Consider the following 21,771-nt stretch of genomic DNA (forward strand, 5'->3'; position numbering starts at 1 on the left):
TAAGCTACCTGTTCTGCCACTACAGTGCAGACCACAAACCCTCTCAGTGCAAAACAACTGGTCCGAAGCCCAAGTGTTTAAACCAAAAGGCTTAGAATGAGTTACACCAAGCAGTAATAAATACAATTGAGTATTTTTAAGATGATGCAAAAGTAAAATGAAGTAGGTAGAAACACAAGTACAGTAAAAGCAGATTCATTTTTTTTTTTTTTATTATCTGAACAAGTGCTGAGATCAAAGAAACAGATTTCAGTGCTGAAACTAGAAAACTGGCTAGTTATAAGAAAAAAAACAAGCTAGAAGGCTTCCCTCAAACACAGAAGGGCTTGGGGGCTCAGAAGCCTACAAATAGTCTATACCACTTAACAGGAAAGGCAGGAAATAAGCTTAATTTTTTTTGTCTGTTTCCCAGATGCTCTCTTTGTACACAGTAGGAGTGCCTGAAATCAGAATATGATCTCACTGCACTCAGTTGAGTGAGCAAATGAGATGGGCCCAGAGGCAGGCTGAGGGGTGGGCAATTTCAAGGCCACTAAGATTAACACCAAAACAAAAACTGGGAGGGTGGGTGGCAATAACTGAAGAGCAGAGTTAAAACTGCCAGTTCAGTTAATATTCCTACAACACAGTTTAAATCAAATTAAATGCTGTATTTTTTTAAAATAAAAGTGCAGATAAAGGTACTTAAATTCTCTTATACGTCCAGTTGAATATAACCAAGTTCGTAGCCGGCCAAAGCTGAGGTTTTTAAGCAGAAAATATTTCACACTGTACCACTTAAATAGGCAAGGACAGGAAATCAAAGAATGTGGCTACCCCCATACCTGTAATTACTAGAAAATAACAACATTCAGCAAACACTAACTTCAGTTCAAGTACACCTATGCATACTCAGTCCCCTGAGGCCACAGATATTGGATAGTCTGAGGGTAGGGACATTAAACAAGGAACTGTGGATACTGTGGCTACAGTGAGTGTTGACACTGTCCATAGCCAAACAGATGGTGAGATGCCACACAGGCAGATTGATAGGGGTGCTTGTAGGAGGCCTGCTGTCCCCTCCACCACCTGTTGCAGGTGTCTCATCATGTTTCACTCGGTGTATGTTTAGGGGCATCATGGAGGCACAGGAACATTCCAGAAGGGACTCCAGATGAATGCTGAGGGTTATGTATCCAGCATAGTTTGACATCCATGACTGCCTGCACCGCATTGCTAATACCCTGGATTGGTTGACTTATGGATTGGAAAGAAGTTGGTCTGAGATAGATCACACACTACCTGCCTTGGAACACATATTGTCTGTGATGGAACGTCTGTTTGGAGTTGAGAGTCAGAGTTGCAGAAATAGGTGAGCAACTACACCTGCTGAGAGCCCACGTGGCTGTGCACAATCATGCTCCTGTAGTGGCAGTACATCCAGAGGGGAGTGTGTTGTCCACATTAAGACATGGCAGGCCATGGGCTCTTTGTCCTGTGTGGTCCCATGGAGGACACAATCCCAGCAGACAGCAGTCACCCTCAGGTAGTATCCTAGCATCTGACCTTGGGCATGGCCTGGTGCAACTCCTGGCAGAGCCAGTTCTTATGTTCGGGGGCAGAGATGATGAGCTGTTAGCTCTACCATACATGGCTCAAATCTGTCCAACATACATGCACTTAGTATTAGCAGTGAGCTTGGCTGTGTTCTCACAGGCACTCACATACCACTGTCATACTCAGATAACCTAAAGACACACACACTACATTTACATGACCCGTCTTGCCTGCTCCCCTTTCTGCCTCACACACACGCTTGCCAAACAATTAGGTCAGCCTTGGCCTCCTCCACCCCATATAATATGTTGTGCAAGTGATGATACCTGTGCCACTTCCCTGTCATCATTGTCATTGATTCAGGGAAATGAAGCTCTGTGTCTGAAACACAGGGTGACTATCTAAATTGATATGTACATGTTTCATCCATTGTTGCCTTTGACATGCTACTTGTACTGACCATCACACAGTTTGAATGCTGCCACTTGTAATGTGTGAACCATGGTTTACTATCACATAGTCGATCGCACTTTGTGTGATCGACATATGTGCAAAACGTATTTAGCAGAACCATAAATATGATTGCCAGAATGTCGAACCTTACAATAACAAACATTCACTGTTGTAAGGTTCGACATTGTGGTGCAGATCGCACTATAGTGGGGATCGGGAAATGTACCCTTTCCCTCACTGTAGTGCAATCTCGGAGTCTGTATATATAAGTAGGGTAGTGTGGGGGTGCAGCCCCCACATGGTGTGTGGAGGGGAGCTTGCCCCTGCAAAAATTTTTTTTAATGTTGAGCGGAAGTGCGCATTTCAGTAAAGTTGACATTTTCGACATTTTGACTTTACTGAAATGCTTACTTCGACATTTTGTGTGTTCAGTGTTCTGATTTCCAAACATGTTAGTCGGCCATCTGAACACTCGAACATAGTGGCTTTGACTATGTGACAATAAATCATGAACCACATTATGTCATGCACGTTATCTTGGAGGCTGATGTAATGGCTGTGTAGCCATACAATGAAAGGTGTCTCATGGAATGCTTTATGTTTCAATTTAAGGATTGCGCAGGATACACCTATATATTCACATGTACAATAAATCCATCAATGTCAGAGCACAGGAAAGAATGATAGCACTGAAGAAGAATATCATCAGAAAAATAAAACACTAAAGTTGCATGGCTGCATGAGTTCATATGTGTATAATAGACTAACAAAATCTAGGGCATCTTTCATCCTAGCCATGCATCTCTAAACTCTGATACCCTTAATAAGTGTAAGAAGGTTTTGGGAGCTGACACATGGACAAGCTGGGGTGTGTGACGTGAATCATCCACAGTTTCCCTGTGTCCATTAGAGACATTTGTCCAGAAGCAGTTATAATTGTTGTGTTCCCTATTCTGTTGTGTAACTTGCACATGATTTACATTAGGGCAAAACTGTGCTTCACATGCACTGGGAGCCTGTTACATATTGGGTGTAATGTCTGGGCTACATACCTGTCTGTCTAGCATGTCCTGTTTATACCACAGTCATGATGTAGGTGTGTAGGTGAGGTAATTCTCAAGCTAGTCCTTTCTTGGATATGCACGAGGTACTCAGTGGGTTCTGACACCTCCCTGGATGGCAGGAATGCACTTCCCCTCTAAAGCATGTCGGAGACAGAATATGCAGTTACAAGCTTGACGCGGCCTGCATAGGACATGTTATGTACACTGTGTATTGGTTTACTGCTGAATCTCTGTGGACGTGACATTTTTCAGATATGACTGGTTACTTACACACCAAAGGTGGCATTGCACTCAGTGGTAGGTGTGATGAATACTGAATACAGTGGAACAATCACTGTCTTTGATTTACATGCCATATTTTTGTTTATAGGTTGTGTAATATAGAAAGCATCCCCAAATATTACCAACCCGTATCACTATCTATGTGTCATCACTATCTATGTGTCCCTATGTTCCTGACTACTGGGTCAACTGTTGTAGGTGTGTGGTCAATACATTAGTTACCAGGGGTGGATGATTTTCCAAGGAATAGTAATGTGTATTCCTTGGCATTTACCATTAGTCTATGGTTTGGACAACAACTGCATGTCTGTGTTAGCTTTCTGTGTGGTTCCAGGATATGCCATATGCACATGCATGTCTGTCACCATCAGGTACTGTTATGACTACGTCATAGTTTCTTTTGGTGTGTATAACTTGAGACATACTGCTCTGGACCATATGCAGAGCTATGACTGGGCTGACAGACTATATGGCCTTGGCCTTGATCTGCATTTTACCATCATCTAGGATGATGCCTCCATACAAACAGAAAATGATTGACGTCAATAATTGCCATAGTGTATGGTGTCAGTATACTGGTATCCACTATATGTCAGCCTGGGATTACCTGCTTAACAGACCTCAATGCTTTACCAGAGATGGTCTTCATCTATCACCCCTAGGATGTTGGAAACTGGCCAAGGTTGTTGCCATCCCCATGCAGTGCCTTCTAGGCGATATCACAAGGAAACACTTTTCAATGAGAAAATCCCATCTACAAGCAACATCATGGTTATGCTGCTAAATGCTAGGAATGTCACTACTAAACTCCACTCAGTGGAACCTGTTCCCACTTTGGAAGATGCAAACATTTGCACAGTCACAGACACCTGGGTCAAGGCTGTAGAGAGCACCACAGCCTTACCAGTCTACATCTCCCTCCACACGTTCAAACCTCAAACATAGAGTGTGCAAAGTAAAGGAGGTGGTGTATCCATATTCATTAAGGATAGATACACATCCAGATTGGTTAGACAGTATGATTCCCTGGAGAAACTTCAGGGGGTATTGACTGCTTGTAGGGCACCTAATCAATCCATTTCCAGCTATGGGAGCAACTCCATGAATCAGGGTACCCACTGTGCTTAAATAGATCTACTTGGGTCTACCAAGACACATCAAAAAAGGATGGTTTTGGTTGAATTTAACTACCCACCAATTGGTAGATTGCTCATGCTCAAACTCAATTGCCCAAAGGTTAGTCGACTTCCTTAACTACAATGCCCTGGACTAGTGGGCTGACATCCACACAAGGGGAGACAACATACTGGAGTGAGTGCTTACCAATATCGGTGACTACTAAACATCTTCCACTGTGAGGTCCTCCCTGGTGAGATCTGATCACAAATTGGTATAATTCAAAGTAAGTATAACACCTGACACCTCCCCTCCTTTCAGCATATAAAGTAATAAAGTTTAACAAAGCAGATTATAACCTACTATTAGATGGTAAAAAGAGCTTGACTGCACCTCCCCCCTCAGATGGAACAGGTAACTATACCAAGCTCTACAACAATGCTTTATACCAGTACCCATACAAAGAACTGACTCACTGTACCTGACAGGGGCAAGAGAAGCTCCTCATTGCACAGCAACCTGGCTGATAGGCAACTGCCATTTAGCAGGCTTTACAATAAGAGTTAGACATTGGTATCTCACATTAGGAGGGAGGGGAGCCCCCTAAAATGGTGCCACTTCCTCCTCAACTTAAACAAGCAAATAAGTGATGTTGTGAAGTTCTGCAAAACAAAGCATGGGGCTAAATTAGCCTCCTCCACAAAGGACAACAACAAGGCATTGTGCAGTTACATCTGCAATGTAAAAAGAAAGGTCCACATTGTTGCAAAACTCTTACATAATGATACCACATATAATGAGCCTGTAGACATAGCTAATCTGTTGGCCAGCAGATTCAATGACAACTGATCTCCGCTGTTCACACCACACATGCACCATGACATCCCTACAACCTGTCCCATACATTTTATCTCTAAAATGCAGGTACGAAATGGCTTCTCTAACGTGACAAGCACAGCATCTATTGCACCTGCTAACATCCCAGTCTGTGGCCTACATGGTGCCCAACATGGATTAATAACATCATTTGAAACTCTTTGCAATCATAGTATAACCACCAGCTGCATCCCAGCTGACTGGAAATCAGCCACTGTTATCCCCCTGCATAGAGGTGGTGCATCCGCTGACCATGGGAACTATAGACCTATTAGCCTGACTAGCCATATCTGTAAGGCCATGGAGCAACTCATTGTGGACCATATCAACAAAGATATAAGCAATCTAAAAACACTTGACCCTACACTGTTTAGATCTGTGATAGGGAAATCATGCCTGTTAAACCTGGTGGACATGTATGAGGCAGTGACCAATGGCCTGGATGAGGGGACATCTGTGCATACAACAACCTGGACTTAGCCAAGTCATTTGACACTATCCCCCACGCAGACATCATTGACAAATGCACTCAGCTAGCCATCAACAGTAATTTAATTAGTGGGTTCACTAACTGGCTCACTAATAGCACTCATATAGTCAGTCTAACAGCAAAGCTGTAACCATTGGTATTCCAAAGGTTTCAGTCATGGGTCCTCTAAGGTTTCAAATCCATGTATCCAACATACAAACACAAACTGAATGTCTGTGGCTAACAAGATTTGCTGATGCCTGAAAAGTAGGAGCAGTCATAGACTCTCTAAATTACATCAATTTCCTACAAATCATGCATGACCAAATGATTGTTGACACAACCATGGTATTAAACTCCATGCAAAAATATGTACTATTATTCCTTCCATAGGTTCATAGGTGTGTACTAGGCTAATGGCCATGGAGCCTTTACAAGCCTAGCCCATAGGATTACCCTGACATCCTGCCACCTGATCTTAGTTCCCAGTGCCTCTGTCAAGTAGAGCAAGTGGAGTGATTCCTGGGGTGAATTTTATATTTCCCATCCACTCATCAAGATTTCTTTTGAAGAGGACCAGTGAGGTGCTCTGTTTGACATGTACAGGAAGTCTATTCCATATTATGGGCAGTCTCTGGATTATGAACTTGTCCCTCCAGCTTGTTCTGTTGATCGTGGTAATGAGGTTGAGGTCTCTGGAGCATGTGGTGCAGAGGGATTGGGATTTTTTTTAGATGTAGCATTTCTAACAGAGCTGGGTCAGACATGGCTTTGTAAGTCAAGCAGAGATCGCCTCTAAGTAGGAGATATGAGACAGAGAATAGTTGGAATTTTTTGAGTCTGTCCGTACAGGACAAGTATTTAAGGCCTAGGATCCTCTTTGTAATGTACATTTGTGGCTTCTCCAGTTGTTGCAGGTGTCTAGTGATGTACATGCCAAATGGGGCATTATACTTGATGATTGGCTTAATGAGGGAAGAGCAGAGGGAGACGATGACCTCTTTCTTCCTGGATGCAAAAACCATAGTAATGAGATGTGCCACATAGAAGGACTTTCTGACCACAGTAACAATGTGGTGGTCAAAAGAGAGGTTGCTGTCAAACTGTGTTCCCAGATCTCTTATAACGTCTTCTGTGTTCATTGGACTACCATCGACGTGGTAATTCATGGGAATTGGGTTTTTCCCAAAGGGGATGATGACACATTTATTGGCATTGAGCTTAAGGCCATGGTTCTGATATCAGTCGTTGGTTTCAGTGAGCCTATTCTGTATGATGCCAACATCACTTGGGGAGTTAATAATAGCTCCCAACTTACAATCATCTGTGAACTTTGTCAGCCAGAGTCCATTCGTGTTGGCCTGGACTTCAGGGAAGTAGATACCAAACAGGAGAGGACCCAGGACCGAACCCTGTGGGACTCCACTCACGACTGGTCAGCAATCTGACTTGGAGTCAGCTACTTTCACACTGTGGGTTCTATCTGTGAGACTGTTTGCAACCCACCTAGTGATATAAGGGTTGATGCCTAACTTAGTGAGTTTTTCTATGATTCCTGAGTGGGGAATGATATAAAAGGCATTGGCCAAATTGAGTTAGGCTGTATGAATCACCTTGCCTTCATCCATAGCTCTAGTGACTGACTCAAAGAAGTCGACCAGGTTGGGCATGCATGATCTACCCTTCACAAAACCAAACTGTGTGGGATCCAGAGTTTGGAGATTCCCTATATCCTTGTTTATTAGGTCTGTGATGATGCATTCCACAGTTTTGCATATCAGACTCATCAGACTAATGGGGTGATAGTTCCCAGAGTCTGTAGTCACTCCTCCTTTGTGGAGAGGGATGACTGTAGCAGTGCGCCATTTGGTAGAGACAAAGCCTAAGGTGAGGCTGTGATAGAATAGGTCACACAGACGAGGTGCCAGTTCACTCTTTAGTTCATGTAGAACACAGCCAGGGATACTGTCAGGTACCATAGAAGCTGTATTCTTGGCCTTGGACAGTGCTGTTTTAACCTGTGCAGCAGTAATACTGGGTACCTGACAAGCTAATGGTATTGTGATTGGTCCTTTGGTGGGAGAGAGAGGGGTTAAGCTGAATCTGTTGGCCAGTATATTGGCAATATCTGTTGGCTCGGTATAGGAGGTGCCATTGTGCAGTAGCTCAAAGCAAATCTGGGTATTGCCGTGGAGATTATTTACATAACTATAGAAGGCCTTGTGGTTGTCTTTACTATCTGCTGCAATTCTGTTTTCATAGCTAGCTTTAGAGGATTTGATGAGGGATCTCAACTTTTTGTTGAGGTTGATAAGGAAGGTTTTTTCCAGTCTTGGGACTTCAACTTATTCCACATCAGTTTCCTCCTTCTATTGCAAAGTTTGTTTTTGGCAGGAGACCACCAGATTGGTTTCCTTTTTTTGGAGGTGATCGTCTTGGTTCTATTGGGTAAGGCAAGATCCATGCATTTGTGTATGTGTTCGTACAGTGCATTGGTGTATGATTCGATGGTCATGCAACTATTCTCCAGTTGCATGGGTGCTGTGAAGTTAGCCATTTCCATTTTCAGAAGCCCAAAGTTAGCTTTGAAGACTTTTTTTATGGTGGCTACCTTTGTTTGGGGGGAGCTGGGAGGGATGTGGATTTCCAAGGTGATTAGTTTGTGGTCAGATCTAATCAGGGAGGAGTTGACTACTGGTGTAGAGCAATGGTCACCTATGTTAGTAATGACCAAGTCAAGGATGTTGGTACCTCTAGTGGGGGAAAGAACGAGCTGTTCCAGGGCATTGAAATTAATGAATTCCAGGAAATGTTGGGCAAGTGTATTGGTACAGCAGTAGTTTTCCCAGTTAATGGAGGGGTAGTTGAAGTCACCCAGTATAAAAGTGTTAGGTTGGACCCTAATATTCTCTGGGGTACTAGAAACGTGGAGTGTGAGTCTTAGGACATGGTTGAGGACCTATAGCAGGCTACGACCTGAATCACAGTCTTACCCAAAGTTACCTGTACCTGAATTATCTCTGATGCTTATGTTGGGCTACCAGTTTGGAGGTGTGTGCATCCTTTATGAATATGGAAACACCACCGCCTTTGGAGCTTCAGTCCAAGTTCTGTGGCCGAAAGGTGTGGAATGAGTTATAGCCTGGCAGTGTAGGGGTGATTTCTGCTGCCTTGAACTAGTTCTATGTTATAACACAAATGTCGATGTTCTTAATTTTAAGGAGTGCTTTGAGCGAGTGCATTTTGCAATTTAGACTTCTAGCATTGAGTAGTATGACCCTCAGATTGCATTTGTTTGTAGCTCTTACAATGGTAATTTGGTCTTTGGAACACTGCTTAAAACATTCACTATAGGGGTGGCAAGAGCCTTGTCTAGTATCCATAAGCCAAGGGGTGACAGATGCACATCAGCTCTGGCAAAGCGTCGAGGTCTGTCAATCATGTCATCCCAGGCAGACAGATACTAATTCCATTTAGAATGACACCAGAAACTTAGCCAATTGTTGAAATCAATCATTTTCTGCTTGTACTGTGGTATCATTCTGGGTGATGGTAGGAGGCTGCTCAGGGCTAGGGTCATACCCACCTGGGCTAACATACTCTGAGAGCTCTTCCATGCTTCTTTTCATGTAGGCCAGGGAGGTACGTCTCAGGTCATTGACACCCACATGTACAATGACAGAGTCATATTTTTACCTGTTGTTGAGGGACCTGAGTACGTGCATTATGTGGTGGATCTGGCACCTGACAGGCAGCTGACTGTTACTTTCTCCTTATTCAACTAGTGAGTGGGACATCAGCATGCCTAACTATTGAGTCACCTATGACTAGTGTGTTGGGCATGCTGTTTTGCCTTAGGGGCTTTGGTTGAGTGGCAAACTGTTTAGGAGAGTTATGTGTCTCGTGATTAGTGTTGTGTTGTGGTGGTCGAGTGTGTTTCTGCCTTGGAGGTCTCTGTTGTTTGGGTAGATTTTTATTGAGAGCCTCTGTGAAGGTGGGTGCGTGGTTTGTTTGTGTTTTTATGTGAAGGCAGTGCTGGTGTGTGTTCTGGAGGGCTATGTGTTCCATGTAGTGTGGTGGAAGTGCAGACCTTCTCCTCTTGTTCAGCTATTCTGGTCTTGGCTGGAGAGTGTGTGGCTTCCAATTTGGATATAAGTGCATCTCTTGCAAGTCTGAGTGTTGGGAGGTAAGAGGAGAAGGTTGTCATTGTACATGAAGAAGTCGTGACATTGCCTCAGGATGTCCAAGCTCACCAGGTTAATAGGAGAAAGCACAGGGAACTGACCTTTAGACATGCCTGGAGGGGTGGCCATTAATAATAAGTACTGGAGCTGTTTCCTTATAGAAAGTTTAGTGTTGGTAGCACTTTTGTGTGCTACAAGAATTGCTGCAAGAAGTGTGGTAAAGTTCCAGACTAGTAAGCTAGTAAAAGTGCAGGAGAGGATAGAACTAGCAGATCTAAGTGAAAATTTGAAGAGCAGACTTTTTGACACTGCTGAGAAGCTTTCAAACAGTCCTGGATACAGCAAATCTGCATCTGGACTATACTAGTTACAGGAAAGGCAGGAAACAAGCACACATGCGGGCTTTTAAACCAGAAAGTTGAAAGAGATGGAAAAACTGCCCAAATAGACAATAAATTACAATTTCTGGGACAGAAACCACTCCTGTTGTGGTAGATAGTCTACCTAGTGCTTACCACTCCACTGATAAGCTAGAAGGCTTCCCTCCAGCACAGAAAGGCTTGGGGGGCTCAGAAGCTTACATACGGTTCTGGATACAGCAAATCTGTATCAGGACTAGACTAGTTACAGGAAAGTTGGGAAACAAGTGCAAATGTTGGCTTTTAAACCAGAAATTTAAAAGAGATGGAAACACTGCCCAAGCGAGCAGTAAACTTCAAATTCTGGGCCAGAATTCACTCTTCTTGTATTAGATAGACTACCTAGTGCTTATCACTCACACTGATAAGCAAGAATGCTTCCCTCAAAAAAAGAAAGGCTTGAGGGGCTCAGATGCTTACAGACACTCCTGGATACAGCAAATCTGTATCTGGATTACACTAGTTACAGGAAAGGCAGGAAACAAGTTTAGAATTTTTATTTTTACAGAAAAGCAGCTAAAACAGCACTAAAAACAATTCAAGTGCAGTGCAATCTAGCACACTTGAATGTGTAGCAATATTAAAGCAAATACCATTTAAATAAATGCAATTTATTCAAACTGTATTCTGAGCTGAATTCAATTATTGTTTTTTTCAACTCTAAACAGTTAAAAAGTGCTAAAAAATATATGTATTAGCTCCATATTCCCAGATTGTTTGAGAAGCACACTCAGTCAAAACACAAGAAGATTCTAACAATTTTTTTTAGTAAAGTGGAAAGGGAGAAAGGAGGAACAAAAGATAATTCTAGGTTAAGAACCTAAGTGGGTTGGCCTTCTCAAATGTTCTCTCTGTATTAGGTAGAAGGAACTAATGACACTAGACTGGGAGGAGTGTCCCATATCAAATTTACAGTAGGGGCGGGCAACTGCAAAGCCACCAAGTATAAGAACAAGACACCAATAGGAAGGGAGGGTGGAAACAAAAATAGACACCAAGAAAAGCAATCTTAAGCAAATTAATAAATGCAGCAGTTTTGTTGATTATCACTGATAACAGATTAAGTGCCAACAATTTACTTATAGGCTTTCTGTATCCAGATATCTATTAAATCAGTCACAGCTAGGCCACAAGGAGCAGCTAAGATACTGATACTGTCCCTCAGAATTGTAACTCCTTATACAGTAGTATAAAAGAAACCTTAATACCCTCAGGGAATCAGATAACACAAAAAGCTGTGGTCACACCTTGGATAGGCTGGCTTCAAAAGAAGGTAGACAATCTCCACTATGAAATCAGTTGAACAGGATCTAGACAGTGACCAGAAATATCAAGCAAATAAGTAACAGCACTACAGTTTTGTTAACTATCAGTAAAATAGAAAACCAAAATAGACACCAAGAAAAGCAATCTCAAGCAAATTAATAAATGCAGCAGTTTTAACTAAAACAAAATGCAGACACCAACAAAAACAATCTCAATCAAATTAATAAATGCAGTAGTTTTGTTGACTATCACTGATAACAGATTAAGTGCCAAAAATATACTTAGAGGGTTTTTCTATCCCAATGTCTATTGAATTAGTCACAGCTAGGCCACAAGAAGCAGCTAAGATACTGATACTGTTTCACAGAATTGTAACTCCTTATACAGTAGTATAAAGGAAAATGTAAGAGCCTCAGGGAAGCAGATAACAGAAAAAGCTGTGGCCACACCGGCTGGCTACAAAAGAATGTAGATAACCCCACTACGAAACCAGCTGAACAGGATCTTGACAGAAACCAGAAATATCAAGCAAATAAAAGCAAATAAAAGCAATGTCCCTGCTATGTAGCACATCAATAGCAACACCTTGCGTACATATTCAGGGGTGAGAAACCTGGGCACACAGGTTTGCATCAACCTTACCTTAGATCACCTAGTCTCCACAGTGGTAAGAAGGGCATTAGATCTTGCTCATGTTATAACTGACAGCACTGTCATGCAAATATGAACAGTTACAACCTCCATGTACTCTTCCTTCATCAGGCTAATAAGTGAGTGCAATGCCCATTTTGTTATGCACATTTCCAAGCACCAGTGGCAATTGCATAGATGACAAAGGTTTTTTACAAGGGAAATTCAAGTCTTCAGCATTTGCCTATGGGTATCATCTGAAATCACCGTAACTTTAGTCTGTGCCATACAGACTACTCAGAGATGATCTCTGGTTTGCATACAAGGCAATCTGCAACCCTGCTTTATTGATAATGCTGCATATCTGTAAGTCAAATGGTACATGGATTACTCAGTGTAAGGACTTTAAGGTATCGATATGTCTACCAGGGTTTAACAAACCTTTGCAACAGACTTCCTCTTAATGTCAAACTGCGTACCTCATTGGCCCTCTTCAGATGCAATCTGTACGAATGGATGGGTGACCATACGTTCACCACAGGGGTTCAGCCTGTGTCCCTTTTGGACAGGAGCAATAGGTGCTGATCATGTAAATAAGGATAGAAACTTGGCTAGGATTATAAGGGCCCTAGTGCCATGAGCCTATTAAACTCCAATGCTCTTATGATCCAATAGGCTGATGTAAAATTCTCTGAGTAACATCCACACACACCAACTTGGCTAAAGTGAGAATGGTATCACTACCAATTAATGTTTACAGGACACTGCAGAGCACACACACTCAAAGTTGGCTATAAGGAGATTATAACTTCTACCTATCCAGTCTTGCACACTACAGATCACAGTACATAATGCATGCACCACACCTCAAGTTTACATTAACATCCCTTCAGGTACACTTATGCTAGATGAAATAAGCAGGTATTGTAAACAACAGGAATTATGAGGCCTGCATCACCTTGTACAGCAAAAATAGTGTCTTTTTCTATGTCAGTGTGATAATCATATTTGTTTTGTAGGGAAACGCCCATACACACACAAACACAGCAAATAGGCTGGGGTAAGACTAGACCCCCTACCTATCTAGTCATGCACACTACAGATCACAGCACTTAACGCACATGCCACTGTGTATGTCTGACATTAAGGTGGCTGCTGTTAGTCTTATGGTAGATGACATCTGCAGGCCTTGTGTAATGTAGGAGTTTGGAGGCCTGCATCAACTATAAGGGCATATGTATTGCAGTTTGGAAGTCAGTGGGGGAATGCACGTTTGTTTTGTAGGGGAATATACATATACGGCAAGTGTGCTGGAGTGAGATTAGAACCACTACCAATCTAGTCTTACACACTATAGATCACTGTAAGTAACGCATGTGATATGGCTTAAGTCTGACATTAAGGTGGCTGCTGGTAGTCTTATGGTAGATAACATCTGCAGGCCTTGTGTAAGATAGGAGTTTTGGAGGCTTGCATCAACTGCAATGGCCATAAAGTGCATATCCATTGCAGTTTGGAATGCACTGGGGATCCACAGAAACACAGCAAGTGGGCTGCAGTGAAATTAGAACCCACTCATCTAATATCTCACACTACAGATCACAGTACTTAATGCATGTGCCACAGCTTAAGTCTGACATCAAGGTGGCTGCTGGTAGTCTTATGGTAGATGACATCTGCAGGCCTTGAGTAAGACAAGAGTTTGGAGACCTGTTTCACCTGCAAGGACCAAAAAGTGCATATTCATTGCACTTTGGAAGTCAATTGGAAGCCACATACATGCACAAACACACCTTCCACTTCCCAAAGACCAATTGGGGATATGATGGGGGGTCTCACAGTCATTAGCATCCAGGGTGCTCCACCAGTTCCTAAATGCCATGCTACCACATGCCAGTGAGCATATTTCTTTTCCCCTCAGAGGTGAGGGCCAGCAATATGCAACACTTCTACCATGTAACACACTACCCTGAATTACTGGGTGCCATAGACTGCACTCATGTACACATCAAGTCACCACCCAGTGAGGAGGGTAGAATCTATGTCAACTGCAAAGGGTGCCACTCCATCAACTGCCAGGTCATTTGCAATGCTTAGGGCATTATCAGGAATGTGTGTGCTGGCAGCCTTGTCAGATATCAAGACTCCCATATCTGGCACACATCACAGCTGTACCAGATGTTTGCTAGGGGGGATATCCCACACAGTCATTTACTGAAATATGCTGGCTACACCCTGGAACTATGGATGATGACACCCATAAGAAATGCACACACACCCACTGAAGAATGCCAAAATGAGGCACCCCACACAAACTAGGAACAGCACAGAGCATATGTTTGGGCTTCTGAAGTTATGGTTCCTGTGTCTCAATAAATCTGGTGGAGTCCTGCAGTACTCTTCAGTCACATGTGCACATATGTTCACAGTACATGCTTTGTTACACAATATGATCCTGTGGAAAGAGCTGCAGCAGAATCATCAAAGGGAAGGGATACAGCCCCCCACCACAGCCTAGGTCACCACAGCCACAGTCACAGGAGGACTCAGAGAAGGAACCCCCTGATGATGTCCCTGTAGGCAGGAATAGACATGCCAGTATGCCCTGGCTTTGGCTAAGAGTCAACGCATAGCACAGTCACTGACAATGTAGCTCCCTAGGGACTGACACTTTTCTCCTATTCACATACATATAGTAAAATTGATTTCAGGTAACCCACACAACCTGTACCTATCCATGTATTGGCTGTGTACTGCTTGCATCAGACAGAGTCACTCCTGAGCTACAGCTCTGTCAACTGCTGCATTCCCAAGGTAAGTCTCCAACCCACGTACTACTTGTAAGGATTATTATAATATGCTATTGTATGTATGGATTTGCTGCATTTATGCAAGTAAATATAGTGGGATATTTGGACATAAGTAACATCCGCATTGGACTACAGTTACCCAGTCCACTAGTATGTATTCCTTAATATTCACTAGACCTCATGGTTGGACTATGCACTACATCAGTCAAGGCAGATGTTAAACAGTGGGGTTACATGATAGTTGGACTACTGTATATCCCAGCAGAACATGTGATGTTGCTCCCCCACACCCAACACAGCAGTTTCCCTATATAATCACTTTAACAGTAGGTCATCATTGGTATATCAGCAGTGCAGGCAAACAACTCAGGGGAGTAACATAGAAATCGAGCACACATGGTATGTCTCACTTAATGCAGGAATAACAATGTACATGTGTATGCTGTTCATTGTATGATGATTGACTAATCTCTGGCTAGCAGCTTGTGTGGATCAGTGGACTAGGGAAGTAAGCATGGTTGATACCATTGATGGCTCAAATCTGGAGGTATCCACATCTTTTGCTTGTAAGGTATTGTTATGTTGGTGTTGACACAGATTGTCAGTCTGTGTGTGGTGTAATATTATGAACCTCTGTCACATATTAAATACATCAGGCAGCTGGAGAATGCCGTGGACATTTTGAATGAAGTGTAGTACTGCAGAAACAGGGTCAGCTGTCAGTGTCCATAACAGACAAAATCCTGGACTACAGTGCTGGTAGGTGTGGCCTGGAATCACTTTATAAGTACTGACAGTCCAACTAGGTATGCCTATACTCTTAGGTAACCTGAGCACAATCTTGTTTCCCCTTGATTAAAATGACCTGTTATGTATAGATATATCTATACATACAGACATACATATATGCATAAATATCCCTCTGTCACTATCTCTCTCTCACACACATAATATATGTATCTCTGTGTATTTTAAATAGATATATACCTCTATATATATATATATATATATATATATATATATATATATATATATATATATATATATATATAGCTATATACATATATAAAAACATACATCTCAGTTTCTCCCCATATATCTACATAACACATATACATATCACACACACACACACACACACACACACACACACACACACACACACACACACACACACACACACACACACACACACACACAGACACACACACAGCTACATTTATATATACATCCCTGTTATATACAGAAATATGTGTGTGGATGTCTGTATTGTTCTACATATGCTAATATTGCTCTATCGCACATCAATAATGTTGCTCAAAGGATCCAAAGTAAGGGCTCAACAGTACATAATGCACTTACCTACAGACCCCTGTGCCTGCTGCATGTCATCATATAGACAGCAATAGGTGAGCAGATGGTATGTATAATAGTGTCTACGCACGCATGGAAAGGACACATTGTCCCTGCTCACAGGCTTGCCCATGCATGTCCATACAGCCACATACAACCATAGTGGTAACTGTAGACACATAGCTTAGATAATAACAGTTATCTCATTACTAGGATACTAGATACAGATAACAGTATGAGGCAATATCATTCTGCAGGCCACAGATGCTGTTGAACACAAGCCTAGTTTGTGTAATCTACAAATAGTTTGCCTGCAATCACATATAAAACATATATGAACTGTTGTGTGTGTTCAATAAGCACTGTGATATATAATGTGTAAGAATAGATAGGTAGGAGTTCTAAGCTCACTGTAGGCCACTTGGTGCATGTGTGTGTGTATCCCCTGCCAAACAACTGAGAAGCCCTCATTGGCTATCAAACTACAATGGTTTTGCATTTTTTGGCCCTGTACATTGCTGCTGGCTTCCAAACTACTCTCTTCTACAATGCCTGATGATGTCATCTACCTTAAGACTACCAGCTGCATTACAGCATGTGGAACTGCACGTTAGCTATGGGTGCAGACCCATTCTATGTGGCATCATTAAATATGAGTTCACTGACTATCTGGGGGAGTGCTACACTGTGCATTGTGGTTCTGCTTTTGTGGGTGGCTAATTTTGTCACTTAATGTGTCTACACAACATCACAACACTATGTGGATGTTGTAACTGAGGAGGTTTTGTCACCATTTGGGGGGGGCACCCTCACCACAACTGTCACACAGCAATGCCCAGCTCCTATTGTACAGCCTGATAATGGCAGTTGTCCACCAGACAAGTCTGCTGTGCCATGAAAAGCCTGTATTCTTCCTATCAGGTACAGTTGAGTTCATGCAGTTGTAATGCTGCTGCATTAGTGAATGAGTGTACATGCCATCCCATCAGAGGGGGGAGGTGTATCCCACAAAAAAATGGCTTTTTTGAAATATATGTCTGTATTGTCTGCAAGTGGGGGTAGTGCTGGTAGTTTTAATGACACTGATCTGTGGTCAGATCCAACCAGGGAGGCCCTTACATTGGGAGGCTACAGTGGTTACCCATATTGGTAAACACATGTTGCAATACTGTGGTTCCCCTTGTGGGAAATCAAGGCATTGCACCAGGATATTGTAGTTAAGGACATAGACTATCCTTTGGGCAAGTGAGCTGCAGCACAACTAAGCAAAACAGCTGGTGGTCAGTTAATGCCACCCGACAACATGGTGTAATGATATATCTTGGTAGACATTTGTACATACAAATACGCACAATGGGTGTCTGGATACATGGAACTGCTCCTGTAGCCAGCTATTGCTTATGTGTCCTTCCAGTACTGAATGACACCTGCATTTTGCCCAGGAAATCACCGTGTTTCACAAAATCTGGATGTGCATCTATCCTTAATGAGTATGTATACACCACCTGTATCACCTTGAACACTGTCATTTTGAGGTGTGAAGATGCAGATGGACATGTAGTCTGGTATCGCTGTGGTGCTGTCAACAGCCTGGAACCATATGCTTTTGACTGCACACATGTCTGCATAATTCAGAGTGTGGACACATTTCACAGAGTGGGGTTCAGTGTTGCTATACCCACCATGTAGCAGCATAACGATGATGTTGCATAAAGATGGTGTTCTCATTGCCAACTTTTCCCTGAACAGTGCAGCTAATATGCATCATGGGGATGTCAGTAGCCATGACCATTACTCCAAATCTCAGGGGTGAGAGATGAACACCATCACTCGTACAGCATTGATGTCTGTTGAGCAAGGCATCCCAGGCAGATATATAGTACATCCCCTGACAATGCCACTGCATGCTAAAGCAATTATTGACTTCCATCAATTTCCATGTGCATGGAGCCATCATGCCACATGTCAACTGCAGCCAATAGGTATGGGTATACCAGAGAGACACAGACTGACTAAGCAGAGTTATGTGTCTGTATTCAGGTCGGTGACATGTATCCCTAGTTGTAAACACCTGCAGGAACTATGTTAACAACAGTATGTTAACTGAAATCCTTTGATTTGTGGCAATGTGTGGTAAGGCCTATTGTGTGAATCCACAGACAGCTATCTGTGACCTGTCCCATATGTTGCCACTTGACACAGCCATTGATGTGTCACACATTGTAATCACCTCTGACTAAGAGGTGTGATTATGTGTTTTGCCTTGGGTGTTTGACAAGTGAGAAAGTGGTGCATGCAGTATTGTGTACTGTGCACTCCAGAGGCAGGATATTTTGAGGTGTCTATTTGGCAATGTGCCTGGTAAGGAACTGCACACATGTAGGTGGTGCAGGATGTGAGTTTTGCATGTTGGCATAATGCTCATTGCTATATGTAATGACTGTTGTTGGAGACACCATGGTGGCAAGGTTTGATATGCAGTCACATCTGTCACACATTGTGTTTATGTATCATAGGAGTGGAGGGGTGGGGACACTCTCAACACCTTAGCATCAGGTCCTGCAAAGGTAGGGTTATGCTGCCACACCCTTGGTGTTGACAGCCTTATATAAAATGTTTTTGATGCCCGTGCATGCATAGCAAACTTGTTCAACTTTGCTGGCATTACGTTGGCCTTGCAAGCATACGATGCCTGTGAAGCAACTATACAGCACACTGGTTGCTGTGTGATATGATGTGGGAACACAGATATGCATGTTGGGTACATAACTGTGCAGTATGACATGCATAAGACATGTGGCAGGTGGGCAGACATTGGCCAAAGATGGCCAGTCTGCTGCAGTTGGCCTCACAGCCATGTCATGCAGCTATGCAGCAGTAATGTGTTGAAGGGCAGGTTGCATGAGGTGCTGTGAAAGTGTCACCTACGATGGCTCACCACCAGTGTGCTGATTGTTACAGCAAGACTGGACATCTATGTCACTGGACATTGTACATCATATTGTGACACTACAGCAATGCTACTAATCCCCCTCTTGTCAGTTCCCTAGTGGCATACCACCAACTCTGGAAGAAATGGCAAAACACATGCAAAAGCCAACTGATTGCCCAGGTTGCTAATCAAGACATCTATTTGGAAAAGGGTATGTGAAGCTTACAGAGCCTTTCATGATGTGGGACAGCTATGTGGATGAACAAACAGGCTCTGTCCTGTTTGCCATCATGGGCTTCATAGTACCGTTTTGGATGTGATGACAGAAAATATTTCAGAGCATGGTATCCTATGTGAGAATGGTATCAGTGAAAAAAGCATGAGTAGTTACCGGGCACTGGCACTTCTGTGGACTCCCCTGTTTTCCACAGTTTTCACAAAGTAACTGTGTCCTTCCAGTACACACAGCTTGGGTAGTGTCCAACTGTAGAATACTTGTGTAAACCCCCCACCTTACCTTCAAAGGGTATACATATTACACTTCCCTAAAGTGTTTGTCTGCATTCTGTACACACACCTTGGATAACTCACTTCTTGGAACATGCTAGAAGTAACTGGAATACTAAGCTGCACAAAGGACAATTAGCATGTAGTGTCAAGCAGTGTCCCCAGATCCCTGAGTCAAGTGACATGAAATGCCATGAAAGGAGCTAACATGGATATGAACAGTAATACTGTTGTACACCTACAGACACTGGACTGCACACAGTTTGTTATGCTCAAGGCCAAATCATGCCTACCGACTCTAACTGGTGGACCCCATTGAGTGATACACTATGCAATGGATGATGGGAATATTACTCACTCTCAAAGAAGAGGGAATGAAGGAAGGTCTTATTTTCCACAGATCTACCTGGATGTGTGACTAAGGTAGATGAGTTTAGGTGTAGGGTACTAGTAACATATTCTAAGGACTCTAAAGGTGTAGTTGACATTTTTAAAAAACATTGGGGTGTCATGACCACAAGTACAGAACTGAAAGCTATAATATATAAGCTATATAAGAAAAATAAATCTTTAGGTCAAGTGCTATGTAACCGCAAGTGTCTTATGGTGTATGATAGCAGGAAACAACAACATGATTCTTATAAAAATAAAAATAATACTAGACCCTGTTATGACTGCAGTTTTTGCAGTTATATCAATCAAGGAGGTGAATTTCTTCACCCAGACAAGAACAAGGTCTATAAATTTTTAGTGGAGACATCTTTTAACAGCAGTCATGATGTTTTCCTAGCAGTGTGTAAAACCTGCAGTAAATTGTATGTAGATAAAATGGACAGAAGACTAAAAGAAAGGGTAAGAGAACATCTGAATGATATAAAAAAATACTATGGCTAGGAATGCGCTAGCTAAGACACTTCTCCAGAGCATGTATTTAGGTTTCAAGTTATAGATATGGTCAGGGGTGGCCCATGCTATTAGACTGCAGGACTGCAGCCCCCCCCTACACCTGTAAAAGAAAGAAGAAAGACCTCAGCTGTAGAAGAAAAAAAAACTAAACAAAAGAAGGACAAAATCACACTGGGCTGCTCCATCACCACAGGACTGTGTGTGTGAAATGCCCCAGTTGCTGTATACTGATGGCTAGAGAATACCTCAAGCTTGACACCTGTACCTTGGTTATAGGTATCAAGGGCCTGAATTCCCTATCCACCACCATTTGTAAAACATTTACAGATTTTTGTCTCATATTTGTTCTTTTCTGTTGCTCATAAAATCTGTGGTTTCTGCATTTGTGTTACTTTACGCAGTCAGTAGTGTAGTGGTGCACTGGTAGCATTGTTGCCTGACAGCTACAGGTTCTCTGGTTTGATTCTTGGCTGGGGTGTCTTGGCTTTTGTTCCAAGTCAGACTTTCCTGGTTAACAAATATTAAATAAATGAAAATAACAGCCATTTGAATTTCAGACTTCATATTCTTCAGAAAGTACACAGTAATACAACACATTTTATTCTAGCAATTGTCTAAGTTTATAACATGGGTATTTGAAATTTGTCCCTATTTTTCGGACTGTATTCCCCCGTTATTGGCTTTGTCCAGGTTTTTTATGCTAAGGTTGAGAGCTATGGTGAGAAATGAATTCACTGAATATGTTTGGGGGCTGTATTCCCACATTATTGGCTTTGTTCAGATGTTTTGTGCTAAGAGGTTGACATCTATGGTGAGAACTGAATTCACTAAATGGTAGCCATTTAAGTTTCAGTCTTCCTCTTTTTCATAAAACAGATGATTTGGCATAGTGGTATATTGCTCTGACTGTTTTGCACAGGGTCCTGGGTACAAGTCTTGGCAGTAAAATGTATGGTGGTAGCACAGCA

Source organism: Protopterus annectens, chromosome 5.part0 (genome assembly GCF_019279795.1).
Source record: "Protopterus annectens isolate FY-2018-M chromosome 5.part0, PAN1.0, whole genome shotgun sequence".
In the NCBI taxonomy this organism is placed as follows: domain Eukaryota; kingdom Metazoa; phylum Chordata; order Ceratodontiformes; family Protopteridae; genus Protopterus; species Protopterus annectens.